Below are 18,726 nucleotides of genomic sequence, written 5' to 3' on the forward strand. Positions count from 1 at the left end.
ATGATTCCTGATGTTGAATTTTCTACTTTTGAAAATCATACCACAGGAATAGGTTCTAAATTGTTGAAGGGAATGGGATATGAAGGAAAAGTCTTTGGAAGTAATGGCCAAGGCATTGTCAATCCAATCAAAGTAGATGAATTACCTTGTTGAATAGAATTTGGTTATGTTAGGAGGGAAGTTGAGAAATGTGCTATTTTAGCCAATGAACCATCAATGACACAAGATGAGAAGCCCTCATCAGATTTTTCAAAATCAATTGTGGAGGTAAAAGATGTCAAAGTCCATCCAATCTCATCTTCACATAGTTTAATTTCTGTTGGAAATGTGGAGATACTAATTTCAGGGACAAATATGAGACTCCTTACCAAGACAAGGTATAAGGAAGAAGAAATTAGTGTTAAGATGAAAGGGTTAACTCAGCCATTGGAGGTTGAGAAAATACCTCGATTCGCTAGGTTGGGGTGCACTAGACGATAGTTCTCAAAGATGTCAGAAGCTTCCATGACATTGTTAAGACCATCGAGGAAAGATGATGATGTGGACACATCACCATAAACCTATGGTAGTATGCATAGCAGAGACAGATTTGAGGCAAGCTCTTATTTCCGTGATCATACTAGAGACTGACAAAGAAGGTTTAACCAGTATCAGTATTTTAATGATCATTTTGTTTACAATTGCATTGTTAATAATGGGCCTAGATAATGGCATAGAAGAGAATGACAAAACAAAAAAAGGTGAGGCATAGAAGACCCTCTAAATAGTAGGAAAAGAAGAAGAAGATGATGAAGATCTAGAAGGTGAAGGCTCATTGTATTCATTGTGATAAAGGTGGTCAATAGAAAGCCACAAGTTGGAGGCTCCATCTAGAGCAGCATCGCAAGGACAAGAGCATCGAAGCATGAACCATGAAAAACAATTGTTCGACCAGTGAATGTGCCACAAGGAGACAATCCATTCACTTTGATAAGTGAGATATGGTTCTTATAGGTGTGGTAAAATGTCATGGCTTTATTTTTTCATGTGTAGCATTTTAAATTGTAAAAGTGATGGTGTGTTTTCCATCACTTGTTGAAGCAACAATGATATTTGACCTTGTCTTAATAGCTAGAGTATTTTTTCCATTCTTATGTCAAATCGACCACAGAGTATTTGTTATAGACTCGTTGCAAGTATGGGATGCTTGGCTCATTTTTTTGGTCATAGACATAAACATGTAGTTTGCAAGATATTGTACTACAATTTTGAAGGGGATCCAGGTGTCATCTCATCACTTATGGTTCTGAAAGAAAAAGGTGAAGGAGAAGGAAGGATGACCTGTTAGGACACATGCGTGTAGACAAAGTAAAAAATAGTTATAGATTAATTAATTCTTTTGGAGGACCAAAAGCATCTCTTAGTGGGGAGGATTGATCTACGAGGATTTATCAAGGTGGATCTTCAGGAAAGAGTACCAATGGCATGGTCAAAAGCTCAAAATTAAACGTGGCAGAATCTGGATAAACTTAGCATATGATCAAAGTGCTCGTCAACCTGATTCCAACAGTGTGAATGATGCTCAAATCTGAGTTCTTATGCAACAGTTAGAGCAATTCAAAGATCAAGTTTGACTTGTCTAGATGACAGGAGGAGATGACATGGAAAATATCTTACTGAATGAGGGAGTGCCATCTGGTAGGTTGCCACTGGTTCTCGAATGTTGTATATCAATGAAGATTAGAGGAGTGACTTAAGGAAAATTGTCCCTAGCCCAGTTGCGATGTGAGGAATTGCATATTGCAGTCACATAAAGGAACAAGTGTTAAGAATTGGCCCCAAGCATTGCCGGTTGCGATTGCGATATCGTATATCACATATCGAGGTAGACAACTGTTAAGTATCTGCCCCAAAAAATATAGGTTGCGATGTGATCAAATCTCAATCGCACATCGAAATTGGTTAAGAATCAACCCCCGACAAAGCCAGGTTGCGATGCGATTTATCAGAATTGACATGAGTTATAGTGCTTAAAAACCCTAAAAACATAAGAATGAAAAGTGAAGACAAAGAGACATCTTCCATTTTATTATTGAAAGCTTTCTTTGAATTCTCCACTAGTTGACGAAATGATTGATCAAAATCCAAATTCAATCATCCCAGTCTCTCTGAATGTCAATCCCATGAGTTTATTCCCAACCAACCATTGGTTGAGAAAATGGTTGACTTGATTCCACCTTCATTTGTTTGTACCTTTCCCACAAAGAGTGAGGATCATACCACTCAGGTTCTTCTTGTTTATTCTGATTTGACTGGACAAGGGGTAATTTCTCCCATTCCCACAAAACCCTCTCCAAGAAAACATGCCATTTCCCTTGATTCTAGTTGATTGACAGAACCTCATCTCCCTTCGTACATGCCTTCCAAGATCATGGTAAAAGCTTATGATAAGAAAATATATCAAACTATTATAGATTAGATATCTTATGTTAGTATTCTAACCTCCAATGCTTAGAAATCTTTGGGTTCCCCACAGCTTGTGTCCACCACTCTGAATCTACTAGATTTTAACAAAAGAACTAGTCAACCCTTAGGGATACTTCCTCAGCTTCCCATTACCTTGGGAGGAAAAACTATATATATTGATGTTATGGTTGTCATGGGCACTTTGGAATTCAATTTTCTCTTGGGGCGATAATATTTTTATACTATGAATGTTGTTGTGTTCATGCTCTTTCGAGTGATGTTCTTCCCACATTATGGAAGGATTGTGACTATCGGTCAACTTTAATTTATCGGACCTGATTTGAATACCAATCATTATACTTCCCTAAGTGTTCCAAATGTGAAATTGGTATATTCTTCTCCATGGGTTAATTATGTCGCAATTCATCCCATTCATGTACCTATCGATGAAGATGAACCTTTCACCATCTACTCAACCTATTTCAACCTAGATCTAGTAGGTGATATCATGAATCATTTACTGGAGGAATTGGAGCCTGATATTTCCACTAGATCCCTTAATATTTGTAAATTCCAGAGTGTTGTTTTCCCATCTGATGAGAACTACTTGGAAGCCATGGCCTCTTGGAAATCATGATCATGGTGTCTGAGTAGAGGTTTTTTTTCTTGTGTCGAGCTCGTTAAAAAATGAAACAAGGTATATGAGCATAGTTCTTTTTTCTGAGAAATATAGGGCATGAACAGTTAAAATATTTATCTATTTGATAATTTCTTGTGATATAATTTTACTTCTTATCTTATAGTATTTTCTTTGTTACATTATTATTGTGTTCTTTGCATCAAGACAATTACCAATATGCACAATAAAAGACAAGTGACATAGTATATAGGCTTTTTAGCCAAGGCCAAAACCTCTCACCTCTTCAGAGGAAAAATCGATCAACATTATTATTCTAGATCTTTAATTGATGAGTATTAACACCATGAAAAATACCCTTGACTCTAATATCCTTCCAAGAACCTTGTCACTAATCTTTATGCTCTGCCTATTCCCTTTCTCGACTTTCTTCTTGACCTCGAGCTACTCTCCTTGACTCCTCCTATAGAAACTCAGTCTCTATCCTTCACACTCCTTCTTCACAGCTTCCCCTAGAGAATAATGGTCTCTAATATCCAAAATTATCTTCCCAGTTATCTCTTGATAATCTCAGTCTCTAGATTTGAAACCCTAGTCTCTATACTGCTTCTCTTCAATATTCACTTGATGCCTTCGATCCTTCTTCTTTTGTACCCAAAACAAATGCCCCAGAAGAATCCTTCCTTCGCTAACCCCAGAAGAAACCTTCATTCGCTGACCCCAGAAGACTATTCTTTCACTAACCCCAGAAGAATCTCCTTCTCTTACCCAAAACAAACCTCCTTTGCTTGCAAAAAAGAAACTCTTCTTATCACTTCTTCGCACTTCTCTTTGTAGCCTTTCTTCTTTGCACTTCTTCACCAAATGTATGTCAAGTTTCTTGCTGCTAACTGAGGCCAAGTGTGGCTATATATACACTTTATTACATTTCCTTCAGGCTGACATGATCACAAGTAGTTAGGCTGACTTCTTCTAGGAAGTTCTTCCATTGTTGTAGGCCGAATTGAAGAGGATAAGTTACAAGGTCTTGGAGGATACTTTACATAGACAATTTTGACCTTTTACAAAGTGTAATAAGACTTGATTACTTGAAAATGACTCTATAATTTTATGACTAGTTGAAAAATAATTCCTAAAGACTCTCAATGGGAGTCTTGACTCAAAAATAAAATATCTTTCTCATGAAACCCATGAAGCAAGTAATACAATAATTTTATTTTTTTCTTTTACATCTCATTAAATAAAATCATAATTACATGTCATTATGATGACCGAACCTATTTACAATTTTTAATGCTCCCTCTTAACTAGGGAGGTATTCATAATGGTACTTGGATTTTCTCAATCTAAATAACTTCTCATAAGAATAATTCAGATTGGTAACTCATTCTTATAGCATCATATCAACCAAAATTATTACATAGTAAGGCCTTGACTAACAGCTCCATTTCTCGACAAGATCTGAGCTCAATGCTTGTGAGACCAATGATTTATAAACACTCCCATCATTGTCTCTCTTAGAACATCCCCTACCCGAGAACTCAGGGTGTGTTCCATGAGGACTATTCTTATCATGGATGCCCCAACCCTCAAACAATATCAGTCCTCCATAACCACTCTTCTATTGAATTCCATATCTCATGCTCAAAGAGTATCGAATATGAAATGATTACCCAATCCTCCATTCTTTCTCCCCAGGTGAACTCCAGAGTGACGTGTCTATCTCTCCCTCTCAAATAGGGAGGATATATTCCAATAAAGGAATGTACTTATTCCTACAAAATAAATGTATGTAATCTTCCTCTTCACTTAGGAATTTCAAGTTTCTTCCAAGTAAGAAACTTCTTTTCAGGCTCCCTCTTAACTAGGGACATGAAATAGCTTCTCAGGTGGAGATTTTGGGTCTACCAACTCATTTAAGAACTCCTTTCTTCCTTGATGTCATAAATTCATTTTGTCATGGAGTCTTCATATTTCGGGGACTTCTTCGTTGGGCACACACCATCCATCACTTTCATCTATGAGTTTAGTCATGTCCTTATTTTGTCAAAAAGTGATCCATCAGTTTTCCATCTAGTTTTTCTTCAGTTCATGCTGCTTTCTTTATGCCATATTTTTTGGAAGGATTTTACATCCTTCTATATGGTATTTCTGGAATTCATCGACATATTTTCCCTTTGGAAATCCTACATAATCCCATCCAAATATTAATTTGAAAATAATAAATGAACACTTAAATAATAATTACCTTTGGGATGGTCTTTTCAACACTCCCTCTTAACAAGCATCAACATCCTACATGCATGTCAATACATCTCCTAAAGATATTCATTGTCAAGGGTCTCAATATTTTGCAACTCCTATCAGAGTTTTCATATCTTTCTAGGAGGTGTTCTAGTCAACTCTTCTTGGTATCAGATGTTGAATATCTTCTATCTTTGTTGCATATATGCATGATCTCTTCCTTTCTTTTCACACACTTCATTTTCATGAGTTTCCAATGAAAGTTCCTTAATTGTAGTCATCTCCTTTATGATTCATATGATAACATATTACGTTGATTTCATCTAGTGTGTGTTTCAGCTAAATATGCAAGGGGTTGTTTCTCTATGATCTTGTATCCCAATCATATCACCAGATAGAGAAAAATAGAATCAATGGAACAATAATCCAATTCCCAACTGAAATGCCCAATCGTGTAGCAAGCAGTCAGCTCTATGTTATAAACATAAGAGACCACACCTGGAATCCTCACATGTCGAGGAAGGGTTTTGACTTCGATGCAGATCTCACTCTCCACTCGAGAAATCCAACACATCCGCACCAGATCTCTATCCCTGCTCACAGTCACGACTAAATGAATACAACAACTGATCTTCCTCAGGAGATCATTATATCAAAAGAAATAGATATCAACATATAACATACTAGACAAAAATTCATGTAAGGGAACATACATTTCCATTAATTATGAAAGGAAACAATAAACTGCTAAAATTTCACCTCCAAGCCTCTTCTCTGCAATCTAGCATAGTTTCCCCACTATATCTAAGAAATGAGAATGAAGAGTAACAAGCCAATCGAAATAAACCTCACAAGTTATAGCATAATTTCAAGATCTAAGTCTCAATCATATCTCTCCCCAAAACTCCCTGACACTCTAGGATGGTCCAATATAAATAGGAAGAAGAGAGGTCCCAGGAGGATGTATCTGCGTTCTCAGGACAAAGAGAAGTCATAGAAAATTCTAAGAGATAAGTCCTAGCTAGCTCGAATAGATGAGGAATCGAACTGATCTCCTAGGGACTAAGACACTCTAAAAGGCATCCCTGGTCACTGGCACTGAAAGGGGAACAAAATTTCTTGGTCACTCCCATAGAGTGGGCTGGAGAGTGATGCTAGGTCTATAGTTGTTCCCATAGGCTGTTGTGCGAGCGAATTCAACTGAAATTGTCAGAAAAAGAGTCTTAAGTATGGAAAAAGTCTGTCAGACTCAAGTGCTAATGGTAACTGACCTAGAGGGGTAAAATAGGTTGATAACAGATTCCTCCTAATGTATGAGGTCAGAAGAGAATATGATGGCCAAAATACATTATGATAAAACTAAGAGGTTAAGATGGGAGTGAGGAAACAAAGCTAGGACTGTGGATCAGACAACTTTGAAGCTGAAGTATCATCTGTAATGATAACATCCCTGAGGTGGGCATACCCATGCTCGTTCATAAGAAATTACCAATCATGGATTCCATAATATACATTGTGGATCCATGAAATGCTATAACATGTCTACAAAGACATACATAGTGGATCCATGTGATTCATCAGATAGAGCATAGCCTCTAACAAATACAATTGTGGATCTATGTGACAATATACATCAATAGGACTATGGACACATGACAAATAAAGAAGTGTCTTAAGATAGCCCTCAAAGTACATAAATGACACATAACTCCAATGGAGCCTATGAAGGATGCCATATAAGAGTGAGATGTATGTAACCCAGGGTCTTCGACATAACCCCGATGGTACAATCTACACCATGCGAATATATGAGCTGAAGTTGAGCATGGTAGAAACTGCATGATTACCATCCAATGAGGTAATCCAGTAACAGAGGTGAGGCTATACACCACTGATGAAAATTGACCCCAAGGTACCTAGTACAGTCCACTAAGTGTGAATAGATGAGATGATGTCGAACACATTTGAAGTCAATCAATCAGGAGTCAATGATGTAAACCCATTGTCAATTATGAGGAAGCCTACCACTGAGGTCTGTAACCTCCAAGGTACTACCAGTTCCTATATTAAGCTCATAGATAATGAGTTGAAGTCAATAAGAGAAGATCCGTCAAAGGAGGGCCTTAATGTATGCCCCATCAATTAACACGGAATAGACCATGGCGATGTGATGAATGGATTAAGTCATGAAGCGATGAAGTACAACTGACACAAGGATGGATGATGCAAAATGTTCAACAAGCTATTGCAGATGGCTGACACAGGCTGAGACTTCCCTGTTAGCCTCTCTCATAAAACAATAATAAATCCAAAAATAAATTAATTAATTAAATATTCCAAGTTAGGAATTTGTGCCTAACTCTTGGGTTGTTCCTCTAAGATAGGAGTTAGTTTAGCTAACTCCTATATTGGTGTGTGTCTGGTGAGAAATTATCTCAACCAAAGGAGAAATTATCTCAACCAAAAGTGTCTAAGATAACATGCACTATCTTGAGAACACTATCTCTCATCTATTTATTTGTAACACTATATTCAATTATTTTTGTATGAATGAGAGTGAGAGAGAAGCATGAGGCTGAAGCCTTTTTCCACCAATATTTTTTGTTTGGTTTTTAATGTGTGATTTATATATTTGTCTGAGTTAATCTCATTTCCAATATGTGGTATCAGAGCCATGTGATATCAGAACTATAAGGAGACTCTAGGTGTATGCAAGGTTTTTAAAGAATGAATTATGTGTTGTATGAAGTCATGCAATCTGCATAGAACTTGCAATCTGAAAGAAGGCTAGCAACAAATTTTTTAGTGTGATTTCATGAGAGTCTGGAGCCGGTGTTTTCCCAGCCTTTCGTTTCATGAATTTAAATGTTTGACGCCAACAGCTCCTCGGCTCTCTGAGAATTAATACGCAGTGGGATTGCGATGTGCGCAGGAAATTGATTCGGGGTTACATAGTTTTCACAAAATTGTAGCAAAAAAATGAAACGTTCATGGGTGGACTGGTGCTCGTGCTGATCAGTCTCCTGCGATGTGTGAATGTTTGTCTATGAAATCGGCTCAGTAAATTTGTCAGAGCCAACGTATATTCTAGATGTATGTGAAGGAGCGTTATAGTTCTTAGGCCTGTGTTGAGGTTTGAGCCTGCACGAACAAACCTACAGTATGGATTGGATCTATGGTGTAGTGTGGATCAAAGTTTGAGTGGAGTGTTGATAAATCCAAGTTGAAAATTCATTTTTAATGGAGTTTGGACGCTGGGTAGCTACAGGAGTCTTGGTATCAAATGGCATGGATCGGCGTATGAAATAAAAATTTCATTGCATTTGCGGTTAAGAAGAATATATTGTGATATTTTTTTGGAAGCAGAAGTCGCTGGAAATCTGAAGTTGCGCTCCGGGAAAGCAAAGTTTACTCAGAATTGCACTTGCATTTGCAGGGGAGTATAGCTGTGCAGTTTTTAATCTGTTCAATCCATCCGAACCAAAGTTCAATATGTGAAGCCTGTAAGTAGAAGCTATCCTGTTTACTATCAGTTTATGTATTGGGTTTGTAGAATTCACCAAGTTCGAGACTAGCGACATATTGGTTGTGATACACACCCTTATATACTTTTGGCTCCTTGCGTTATTCAATGTCGTCATCTGAATACATATTAATACCAGCTAACCGATGAAGTTTTCTAGTGTTGTGAGCTTATCCCTGGCTCAAAAAGCTTCAGTAGATTGCTAGTAGGACCTGTTGGGTGAATTTCCCCTATCAATTTTAACTCAGAACTGTGGCTCGATTTTGGGCCTTTGTCCGCACTTGAACCACCCCATATTTGTTGTGCATAAAGGCATCATCGTAATCCCCCATTGCTGCACAAGAAAACTAGAGAAAAACCCCCGTCCGTCCTTCTGGTCTGTCCAAAATGGCTCTCTTTTTGTCCAGCGCCCCATTCTCCGTAAACTTCTGCGAGGGTTCTTGTTGAGCCACCTTAAAGCCTTGAGCACCAACATAAGCCCACTCCAGTGTATAATCACCATCGTAAAGCCTGTGTAAATCCATTACAAAAGAGAAAATTGTGTGAAGAACCAGCGTTGCAAGGTTGAACGAATGTGGCATCAGATTTTATTAATTTCCAGCGTTCCAGTCAGCGTTAATGATTGGTGAAATTTAAAAGTGGACTTGGCCCTCACAAAATTCAAGGAATTGGTGCTGGTTTTATACCTGGGAATCTGGATGTGAATATTCTTGATGAGGTCATACAGATTTCAAGTGATGAAGCTGTTGACATGGCCAAGCAGCTAGCATTAAAGGAAGGTTTGCTGGTGGGTATATCATCAGGTGCCGCGACTGCAGCGGCAATTAGAGTTGCAAAGAGGCCTGAAAATGCTGGGAAGTTGATTGTTGTGAGAGTGGTATCTTTCTTCTGTACTTTTCCAATCAATCAAGTTGGAAGCTGAGAATATGGTTTTTGAACCATGAAACTGTGAAATTAGTAGTCATCCACACTGAAACTTTGTGCCCAAATTTGTTGAAGTGGTTCCTTTACCGCTAGTGGTTCTTATTGTTCCTGAAAATAATAGATCTGTCTAACGAGCAAAGGATGCATTGAGTTTAACTTAATTTTCTTATATTTGGTGAGCATCCAATTTCATGTTGTTTTCTTAACCTTTTGTCAAGATATAGTTAGGATCCAATATGATGAATGTGAGAGGCATGACTATGGTTTTATGACCATAAGTGAATGTTTTTTTTCCGCATTGCCCAGTGAGTGGATTTACTTGACATGAAATTGGAGATGCATTTTTATGCATGAAAGTGGTGAGATTGTGAGTTGAAAGGATGGTTTTTGGCTCTTTGTAATTGAAGAACTAAGGAGTGTTTCCATTTGTATTTGGAGCGATAAGGTGCATTACATTTCGTAAATTTGAAGAATATTTTGTGGAGATATAAGTGTCTTATTTTGTATTTGGAGTGATAAGGGAAAGTTGTTGTAATTCAAAGTATTTTTTTGAAAGCGAGTTGTTTCAAAGGGTTGTCAGCTTGGCATTATCATTCCTTCAAATGTACTCAGTGATTAATAAAGATATCATATTTTTTGTGGTGATTGTGTCCTAGATCCGCCTGAAATTGAATAAGGGGATCTTAGGTAGATGAAGAGTGTGTTGATGATGGTGTATGCTTCATGTTGTTGCATTTTTTATTTGTGTCTAGTTTTTTACACATAAATGATCTCATTTAACACACATAAAGTTCAATGCAAGCGAGCACAACACTTGTAACAAAATAGCATCAAGGAAGGATAATTAAGCTCAACACATGCATTTGCGTCACTATCAAAGTTTTCAACATCGACATTCTACTTCAACAAACAAATTCACTCAATATAATCAAGTTCATGAATCTGCAAACTCTAGTATTTCCAAACAAAGTCTACATCACTACAATCAAGTTAATGGAACTGTAAACTTCAACGTTTCAGAGCACAATCTACATCTACATTATTGAACTTGTACTAGAACTCAAACTACATTGAATTGTAAGGGTGCATTCTCGGTTGAAACCGACACCCAAGTCTTGAATTGAGTCAAATTGAATTCATTGTAGTAAGTCATTAAATCATTAAGTGTTTTTTTTGGGTTCACTTTCGATAGTGTTCGACACCCTTCCTTTAAGCAAAATCAAGTGAATGCACGAGTTTGAACTCTAAATGAAACAAACAACAAGTTCACATCTCCTACAAGCGAGCGTGAGTATTCATTCAAGCAATTTGCATCAAAATAGTACATAGTTCAAACCTTCAAGCGAGCCAAAGTGAAGTTCATTGCAACAACCATCAAAGCAACCAAACAAGTTCAACTCTAACACCAATCAAGCAAGTTGAGATTGACATCAAGCGAGCGTGGCTATTCATTCAAGTGAGCGTGAAGTCATCAAGTAAGGCAAGTGAGCGTTCACACAAATGCGATCGTCATCAAGCGAGCGTGAATTCCAGAGTTTAAGCAAGAAAGTTCTACAACTCTAGCAAGTGTTCCCAGCAAGTGCAATAAGCAACAAATCAAGCGAGCGTGCCATTCAAGTCCCATAGCAAGCAAGCCTGTCATTCAAGTAACAAAATCAAGTGAAACAGTTCAAAGCACAACATCTACGACAAGAGAGCCTGATTTCAAGTGAGCAAGTTCAGATGGCGCAACATATTCAGTGGTTACACATTCTTCATAGTTTGATCATCTCTAGTGATGAAGACATGGTGCACGTCAGTAAAGAAACTCTTGCTGATCTTTCATGGCATCTACAACAAACACATGAAACCATTGAGTTTCTTCATCTAGAGTCGCAACTACAAAGAGATGAGCTGCAACAAAAGAGTGCTTCTTCCAAGTCATTCAACCATACAGATGAAGATAAAGATGTTGATTCCAAATCACTCATCCAAACAACTTCAAGTGTCGAAGTTTTTCATGATCAAATTCAAATTTCTTCCAAACCCATCATCAAGCCCTGGGAAGAAATTCAAAATAACAAGAATCGTCGAGGCTTAGGATATGTCACAGATGACACCAACTTACATATCCCAGATTATTCCAAACCAATTAAGTTTGTGAGTGCAGGATTTCTTGAACAACTCATGTCAGAAGGTTCTGAGAAAATTGCAGACAAACAGAATTGCATGCAACCTGAAGTTCATGTCCAACCGAAATGTTCTCATTGTCAAAGAACCGATCATATGGACGATCAGTGTTTTGATCTCCATCCATGTTGCCATTGTGGCAAGCCCAATCATTCCTCAGAAAAATGTCACAACCAACAAAAATCAGCCAAATTGAAGATACATTATGAATGGATTGATCCTTGGGAATGGTCATCCACAGTCAAAAGATTGTCTCAGTTCTACAACCGACTACAATCACACATAGTGCAGCCAGCAGTGAACAGATGATGGTACTCTCATGCAGTTGAATGAGGGAGTACAACAGTGAAACTCTCCTACACCTGAAGGGGGGATTTCAAATATATTTTGGAGAAGATTGTCTCTCATTTCAGCTGACAAAGGGGGGAAAATGTCAATGAAATTGACAAGTGATTTTCAGACTGAAAGTCTCGACAACATTAGCGAAGCAGCCAGTGGGCATCTTCATCAGCCAGTGGGTATTTGTCATCAGCAGTGAGCATCAGCAAATTCGCTAGTGGGCGATCAACAGCCAAAGCAGCAGTGAGCAGCTTTCATCATAGCAAAAGCAACATTGAGTTGCTTTTCGACATCTTCAGCTAGTGGGCGATCATCATCAGCAAATACGCCAGTGGGCGTTCATCAAATTGTGTCAGTGGACACCGATGCTGTTTTCAAGCAAAGGACAGTTGGATCCTTTTGCGGCTTGGCACATGATGGAGTTGTCAAGCATCCTTTAGAGATGAATCAAGCATGCAGTTGATTCATGTTCTCTTCAGATTTGAGTTTTTTTCCAGCATCCAGTTTTGGCGGTTTTTTTAGGCAATGTTTTTGAGGATCAACATGAGAACTTGGAAGATGGTTCCTCGTTCTTATTTTGGATTTATCATTGAAGGGGGGAATGTTAGCCTCTCTCATAAAACAATAATAAATCCAAAAATAAATTAATTAATTAAATATTCCAAGTTAGGAATTTGTGCCTAACTCTTGGGTTGTTCCTCTAAGATAGGAGTTAGTTTAGCTAACTCCTATATTGGTGTGTGTCTGGTGAGAAATTATCTCAACCAAAGGAGAAATTATCTCAACCAAAAGTGTCTAAGATAGCATGCACTATCTTGAGAACACTATCTCTCATCTATTTATTTGTAACACTATATTCAATTATTTTTGTATGAATGAGAGTGAGAGAGAAACATGAGGCTGAAGCCTTTTTCTGCCAATATTTTGTGTTTGGTTTTTAATGTGTGATTTATATATTTTTCTAAGTTAATCTCATTTCCAATATTCCCTTGAACACATAGCGGCACGAAAAAAGAGTGACTTGGAAGAATGAATAATGAGCACCATATGATATCATGCAACGACGCAAGAGGCATCGAAGCACGCTCCATATGAATGGAAGAGTAACCAGTCGGAGGAGTAAAGAGACTCATATGGTTGCTATGACTGATAGGCAAGCTAAAACCCAACTATAAGATAATGAGATAGATAGGTGCAATGTTCAAGGGTGATGCTTCCATTTCGACGACTAATGGAAAAATATGTTCCTTCCCTTCTCTTTTTTTTTTTATATGAGTTCATTTTTCGTAACTAGTCTATCCCAATTCGGAAGAGCGTTAAACTTATACTAGGTAGACGATACTTCAAATACTTTTATGAGCCTGAGGTAGACAATTTCACTCAAAAATATTTTCTAAGTTAAGGAGTCTAAAAAGAGCTTCAAGAAAACCCCCCTTTGAGGAACCAGTGGGATAAAGGGTAGCAGTTGGTTCCGGTAATGTTGTAACTCCCACTGACATAATGAGGACAAGAGGTTAGCTAATAGGACCACTCATCACAGCAGTTCTGCCAAGAAAGGGTAAACACAAAGTGAAAGTGAGTGGTAGGCCAAGAAATTGATGACAATGGAAGAGAGAAACCAAGGCTCACTGTGCAAAAGTAGAATGATAAAAGATGGAAATCCAAAGGTATAAAAGTGGTGGAATCCTCCTAGGGTAAAGCTAGAAATTATACAAAGAAGAGGACATGTGGCTTAGATTCGAGGTTATGGTGAGTCAGAAGGAGGAATTCCAATAATAGAATAAAAAATTATAGCATGGACACCAATTCGGCAGAGAGGTGCCAGCTAGGGTATCCATGATAAGGTAAGTTCTACCACTAAGTGACGACATGCATAGTGGAAAGAGGCTAAGGTCCCCACTTTAAGGGGTTGGCCCTAAGGCACAAATGATAATGATGGTATAAATGTAATACTAGGAAAATTTACCTACCCCTATATGCGAGTAAAAGGAAGAATACCTTAGGCGACGATTATAGGCAAAGCGGCAAAAAATAGGCTCAAAAGGTGACGCCCCTAATTTCCTACAAAAAGAGACTAGAAAAGCATTATAAAGTCCAAAAACCCTTCAATTCGCATAAATTAAAAAAATAATATGCCACAAGATTCCAAAAGATGCTAAAAAAACTTATAAAAGAAAGCCATACCTCATAAGAATGCCATTCTGAGCTTGAGAAGCAAGGAGAGGGTTTTAAAGGGTTTGAAGGTAAGTACAAGGAGGAATAGGAAGAGCTATATTTGTTGGCTTGTTGGGGCCTAACCCATGTTCAAAGTTAATTAGCCAAACAAATCCATGTACTACTGGCCCTTTTTGCAACAATCCACAGAGCGCGGACTAAGGTCTCACCTGAAGTAGTATGCGGGGGTGCTGGAACTAGGTTTCTGCACCCTTGAGATGTCTGAGGGTTTGGTTTGGTCCAATTGTGAGTCCCTTTGTGTAGGTTACTTCATGCACTTTTTTGGCCTTCATGCCTTGATACATTTGCCTTTGCGTAACCCTAACCCAAGGCTGAGGGACTTTCGCATTGCTAGAGCAGCGATCTGCACTATTCCCCTAAGTCACACCCGCGATATTACTTATCTTCTTATAAAAGTTAGTTATCTTTGCATAAAAAGATTCCTTATATTTACCTATTCATTACATTCATATCAGTTCAAGCAGTAAATAAACAGTAAACTTGTAATTCATACCCAATAATACATAAGGCAAGAAAAGATACACAGAAATATGGTTAAACTTCTATTTATTAATTCTTTCAATGTTTACAGACTTGACCTGCCCTACGCAATCAACTGCAGAGGTCCACGCACTCAGCTGCGGACTACTAGTCCTCTACGCACTCAACTGTAAAGCCTTCTCCTACTCTACGATCCAAAGATACGACTTACACTTTGACTCATTGCTTCATTGATTCCTTAGACTCATCCTTTTTCATTTTTATTTCTACACATATAGTCTCGCTCTATTTATATAATCCCATGGTCTGTGGACCATGGGTAGATCTTTCAAGTCGACATTACATTACAAAAATAAGGGCGAACAACCGTGTGAGTCTATTATGACTTCACATTTCACGCCCACAAATCGCGGAGTCTTTACAATGGACTCGGTCAAAACTTGGGCTTTAATCCCCAAAACAAGCCTTGGGGGGATTCCACGCCCAACAGGCCCCCAACATAAACATCGTGACTTACCCTCGAGTCACTCTGTTGGTGTGGAGCTATTAGCACGGAGACCCCCAAACTCTGCTCGAACAGAAGCAAGGTCGGCAGCACACTGAGCGATTGCCTATTGAATCTCCTGTACACGTTATTCCAGGACTGCGGTGTCAGAACTGCTTCCCTGGATCTGTTCTTGCATTCCCTACATTTGTGTGAGCTTGACTTCAATTTTTGTCGTAGTGACGAAGATCTCGTCGATCCAAGGCCGAATGTGTGCTTTCAAAACTGCTTCTCTGTGTCATGTTGTGTCCACTTTCTCTTTCAGCGATTTGGCCTATTGCATTCGCGCAAGCCTCTGAGTGAGGGCCACCATCTGCATGGTCCCTTTGGTGCTATTGTACTACTGCTAGAGCTCACGCACCTCTGTCTCCAATTATTGGATGTTAGGGTCCTCCTGGAAGTTGTTGAGGACCTTGAATGACTCCTTCAACATTCTGGTGCAGTCCCTTACTGTACTGTTGATCTCTTCCATCCCCGATGTAATAGCACTGGTGCATTGTTCTTTGACTTCTGGACGGGTGGACGGCTGCGCCTCCGACCGCAGCTCTACTATTTGAAGGTTCAGCTCCAGCTGAACCTTGGTCATTTCTTCTCGTGTCTCGGGCACCCCTGCTGTTAATTTGTGGATGTGCGCCTCTACTAGTGTGTCTGTTGGGGTGGCCAGCTCAGGGACCATCTGGTAGGCTTCTTCTAGTACTTGTACCATCTCCCTATTCTACGACAACACCTCGTCACACTGCAAGCTCAACTTCTCCACGTTGATCTTTTTCTCACTCTACACTTACAACGTGTGGCTCTCCCTAGCCCATAGTTCTGCAGTAATCCCATCCTGCAGAACATAGAGTGTCTCTGGTTGGAGTACAACCATGTTGATCCCAATGCCTTTCAGTGCACTAACTGTAGGCCAGTCAGCCTCATTTGCTGTAACCAGTGCTCCTTCTGGCAGCACTATTGTGTTGGTTTTCTGATCACGTAGCATTTTCTTGGCTACATCTGTCCCTATTGCGAGGTTGGTCGAAAGAGTACCAGCGTCAAGAGTGCACACCTGCAACTCTTAAATATATGCTCACAGGGCCCCCAACATAATCTGATTCTCCTCCGTGAAGTTCGGGAGGGTCTCTATGGTGACGTCACGCACTGTCTCTCCTATATCATGCAGATCACCCTCAATGAGGGTGATTGGGTTGATCAACAACTTGGGTGCTTTCACCTTCTTTTTCGGCTCCGTCCGCTCGCTCGGGTACTGGCACTTCAATAGTGTTGATGTTGTTTGTGAGTCTATGCCACCCTCCTCTTCCTCTATTTCCATTTCTTTCTGCTACCCATGCAAAGGCGACTTCTTGCCCTTGTGCGCCTTATCGGCTGCCTCCTGTGCTACTGCTGTCTACGCACCATCCCATGCCTCCTACACTTTTGCTGCCACTACTTCTTTCCTTCTCTTCTCGGCCAACTGTGCCATCCGCAATTTGGCCTCTTCTTTCTTCTTCTGTGCAGCAGACTTCTCCACCACAGTGATTTTTGAGACACGCCACTCTGGTGGTCATCTCTCCAGTACATTGAAAATTACATCATCTGTGGCTATGAAGGGTAGCACACTCCATTTCTTAGCCGAGTCCTTGCAACTCTGGTATATATGTTGCGGAAGTCCGCTTTAAATTCTGCAAAACTTTACAGGCTGTTGTAGACAGTGGGTGATAACCGTGGCTTGCAGTTAATTGCCATTCTGATGTTCATCTCCATGAACACCCAGAATATCTTGTTGTCACAGATACGGTTCGCGTCCTTCATGGCCCATAGTGAAGTGTACTTCGCGACCTCTCACAGATCCCTATCAATTATGGGGAACTGGCTATCCTCTGGCAATTCCCCTGCCACCAACTGGACAGTAGAAGCTATGCATAATGGAACACTTTTCCTTGTTCCTGGGCGTTGTGGAAATTTTCCAAGAACTCTTTGCATAAGAACCTGGACCAGTTAAACTAGACCCCCCCATGCACTGCTCAGCAAGTGCAACCACTGGCACAGGCGCCTCATCTGCGTAGCACTTCTGCATGAGCTTTCTTGCCAGTATCTTGGTCGCCACTTTAACTACTTTTTTGTTGATGTTGGATATGGCATAGCCCCTTTTCATTTTCTCCAGCTTGTATTTCTTCTTCATGGCCTTCGCCATGGCCAAATCATTTCTCTTCCCCTCCGAGATGTTTGTGGGGTCCTCTCCTTTGCACAAGAGCCAGGTAATGTGATGGATTAATTGGTCCGCCATCGGGATGGGTTCCTCCAACCACAAATACCCACCATGCACCACGTAGAGAGAATGCCTAATGACAAATATCATTTCTGGGGCGCGATGGAAATGCAGCACCCAAAGCAGGTTTAATAACCCTACCTTTTCCTCTCTGCATAACCACTTTCGCAACTCCAATTCTATAACCCCCACCATGGTGTTCTGCTTGGGCTTCATGAGTTGTTTAGTTTCTAGATGAGGGAATTTCTCGTGGTTAGCGAGATCCCAATATTCAAATTTCAAGTTTGGCACCTGTCCCAGGTGCGTGCTCTCAAAGATGATATCGTCTGAGAGGAGCAGTTTCTAGAGAGAGCTCTTGCTCTCGTCGAGGTCCTTGGGTACTTTTACCTTCCCCTTCCACGGGGGGATATATGTGGGCAGCCTTGATGGAGGGTGTGCCATCTTAGTTTCTTCCTCCATGCCCTCATCCCTGTCTTCTTCAATTATGAGGTCCTCTAGGTCTTCCTCCTCCTCACTGGTTTCCAAGTTAACCACTTTCCCTCTCTCCTCCATCATTAATCTGGTGCATAGCGGGTTTCACGGGGACACACACACCAAAATCATCAGTTGTTTGTCTTTCTTCGGCCTCGGTGTGTGCAGTGATTTAGGGATTTTAACCACAATCCGGACACCTTCAGGGACATATTCCATAATCAGAGCCTGCAAGGTCTCTTCGACGGTCATCTCTACAATTTCCCTAGCTTCCTCAGATGTTGGCATCTTGTTCATCCAAAAATCTCTCAATTGTTTAATCAGGGGCTCAATCAATGCTCGGCATAGGGAAAATAGATCTCGGGTTAGAATAAGTGGGTCATACAACAACTCAATTCACGAATGATCAAGTGTTGATTGTTGGGCATCCCTTTGCAATTTATAGTGCCTTTTGAATTTGAATTCAACCG

The sequence above is a fragment of the Pinus tabuliformis genome, chromosome 2_1 (genome assembly GCF_031772625.1).
Source record: "Pinus tabuliformis cultivar Carrire ecotype Pingquan chromosome 2_1, CPIR1, whole genome shotgun sequence".
Classification (NCBI taxonomy): Eukaryota; Viridiplantae; Streptophyta; class Pinopsida; order Pinales; family Pinaceae; genus Pinus; species Pinus tabuliformis.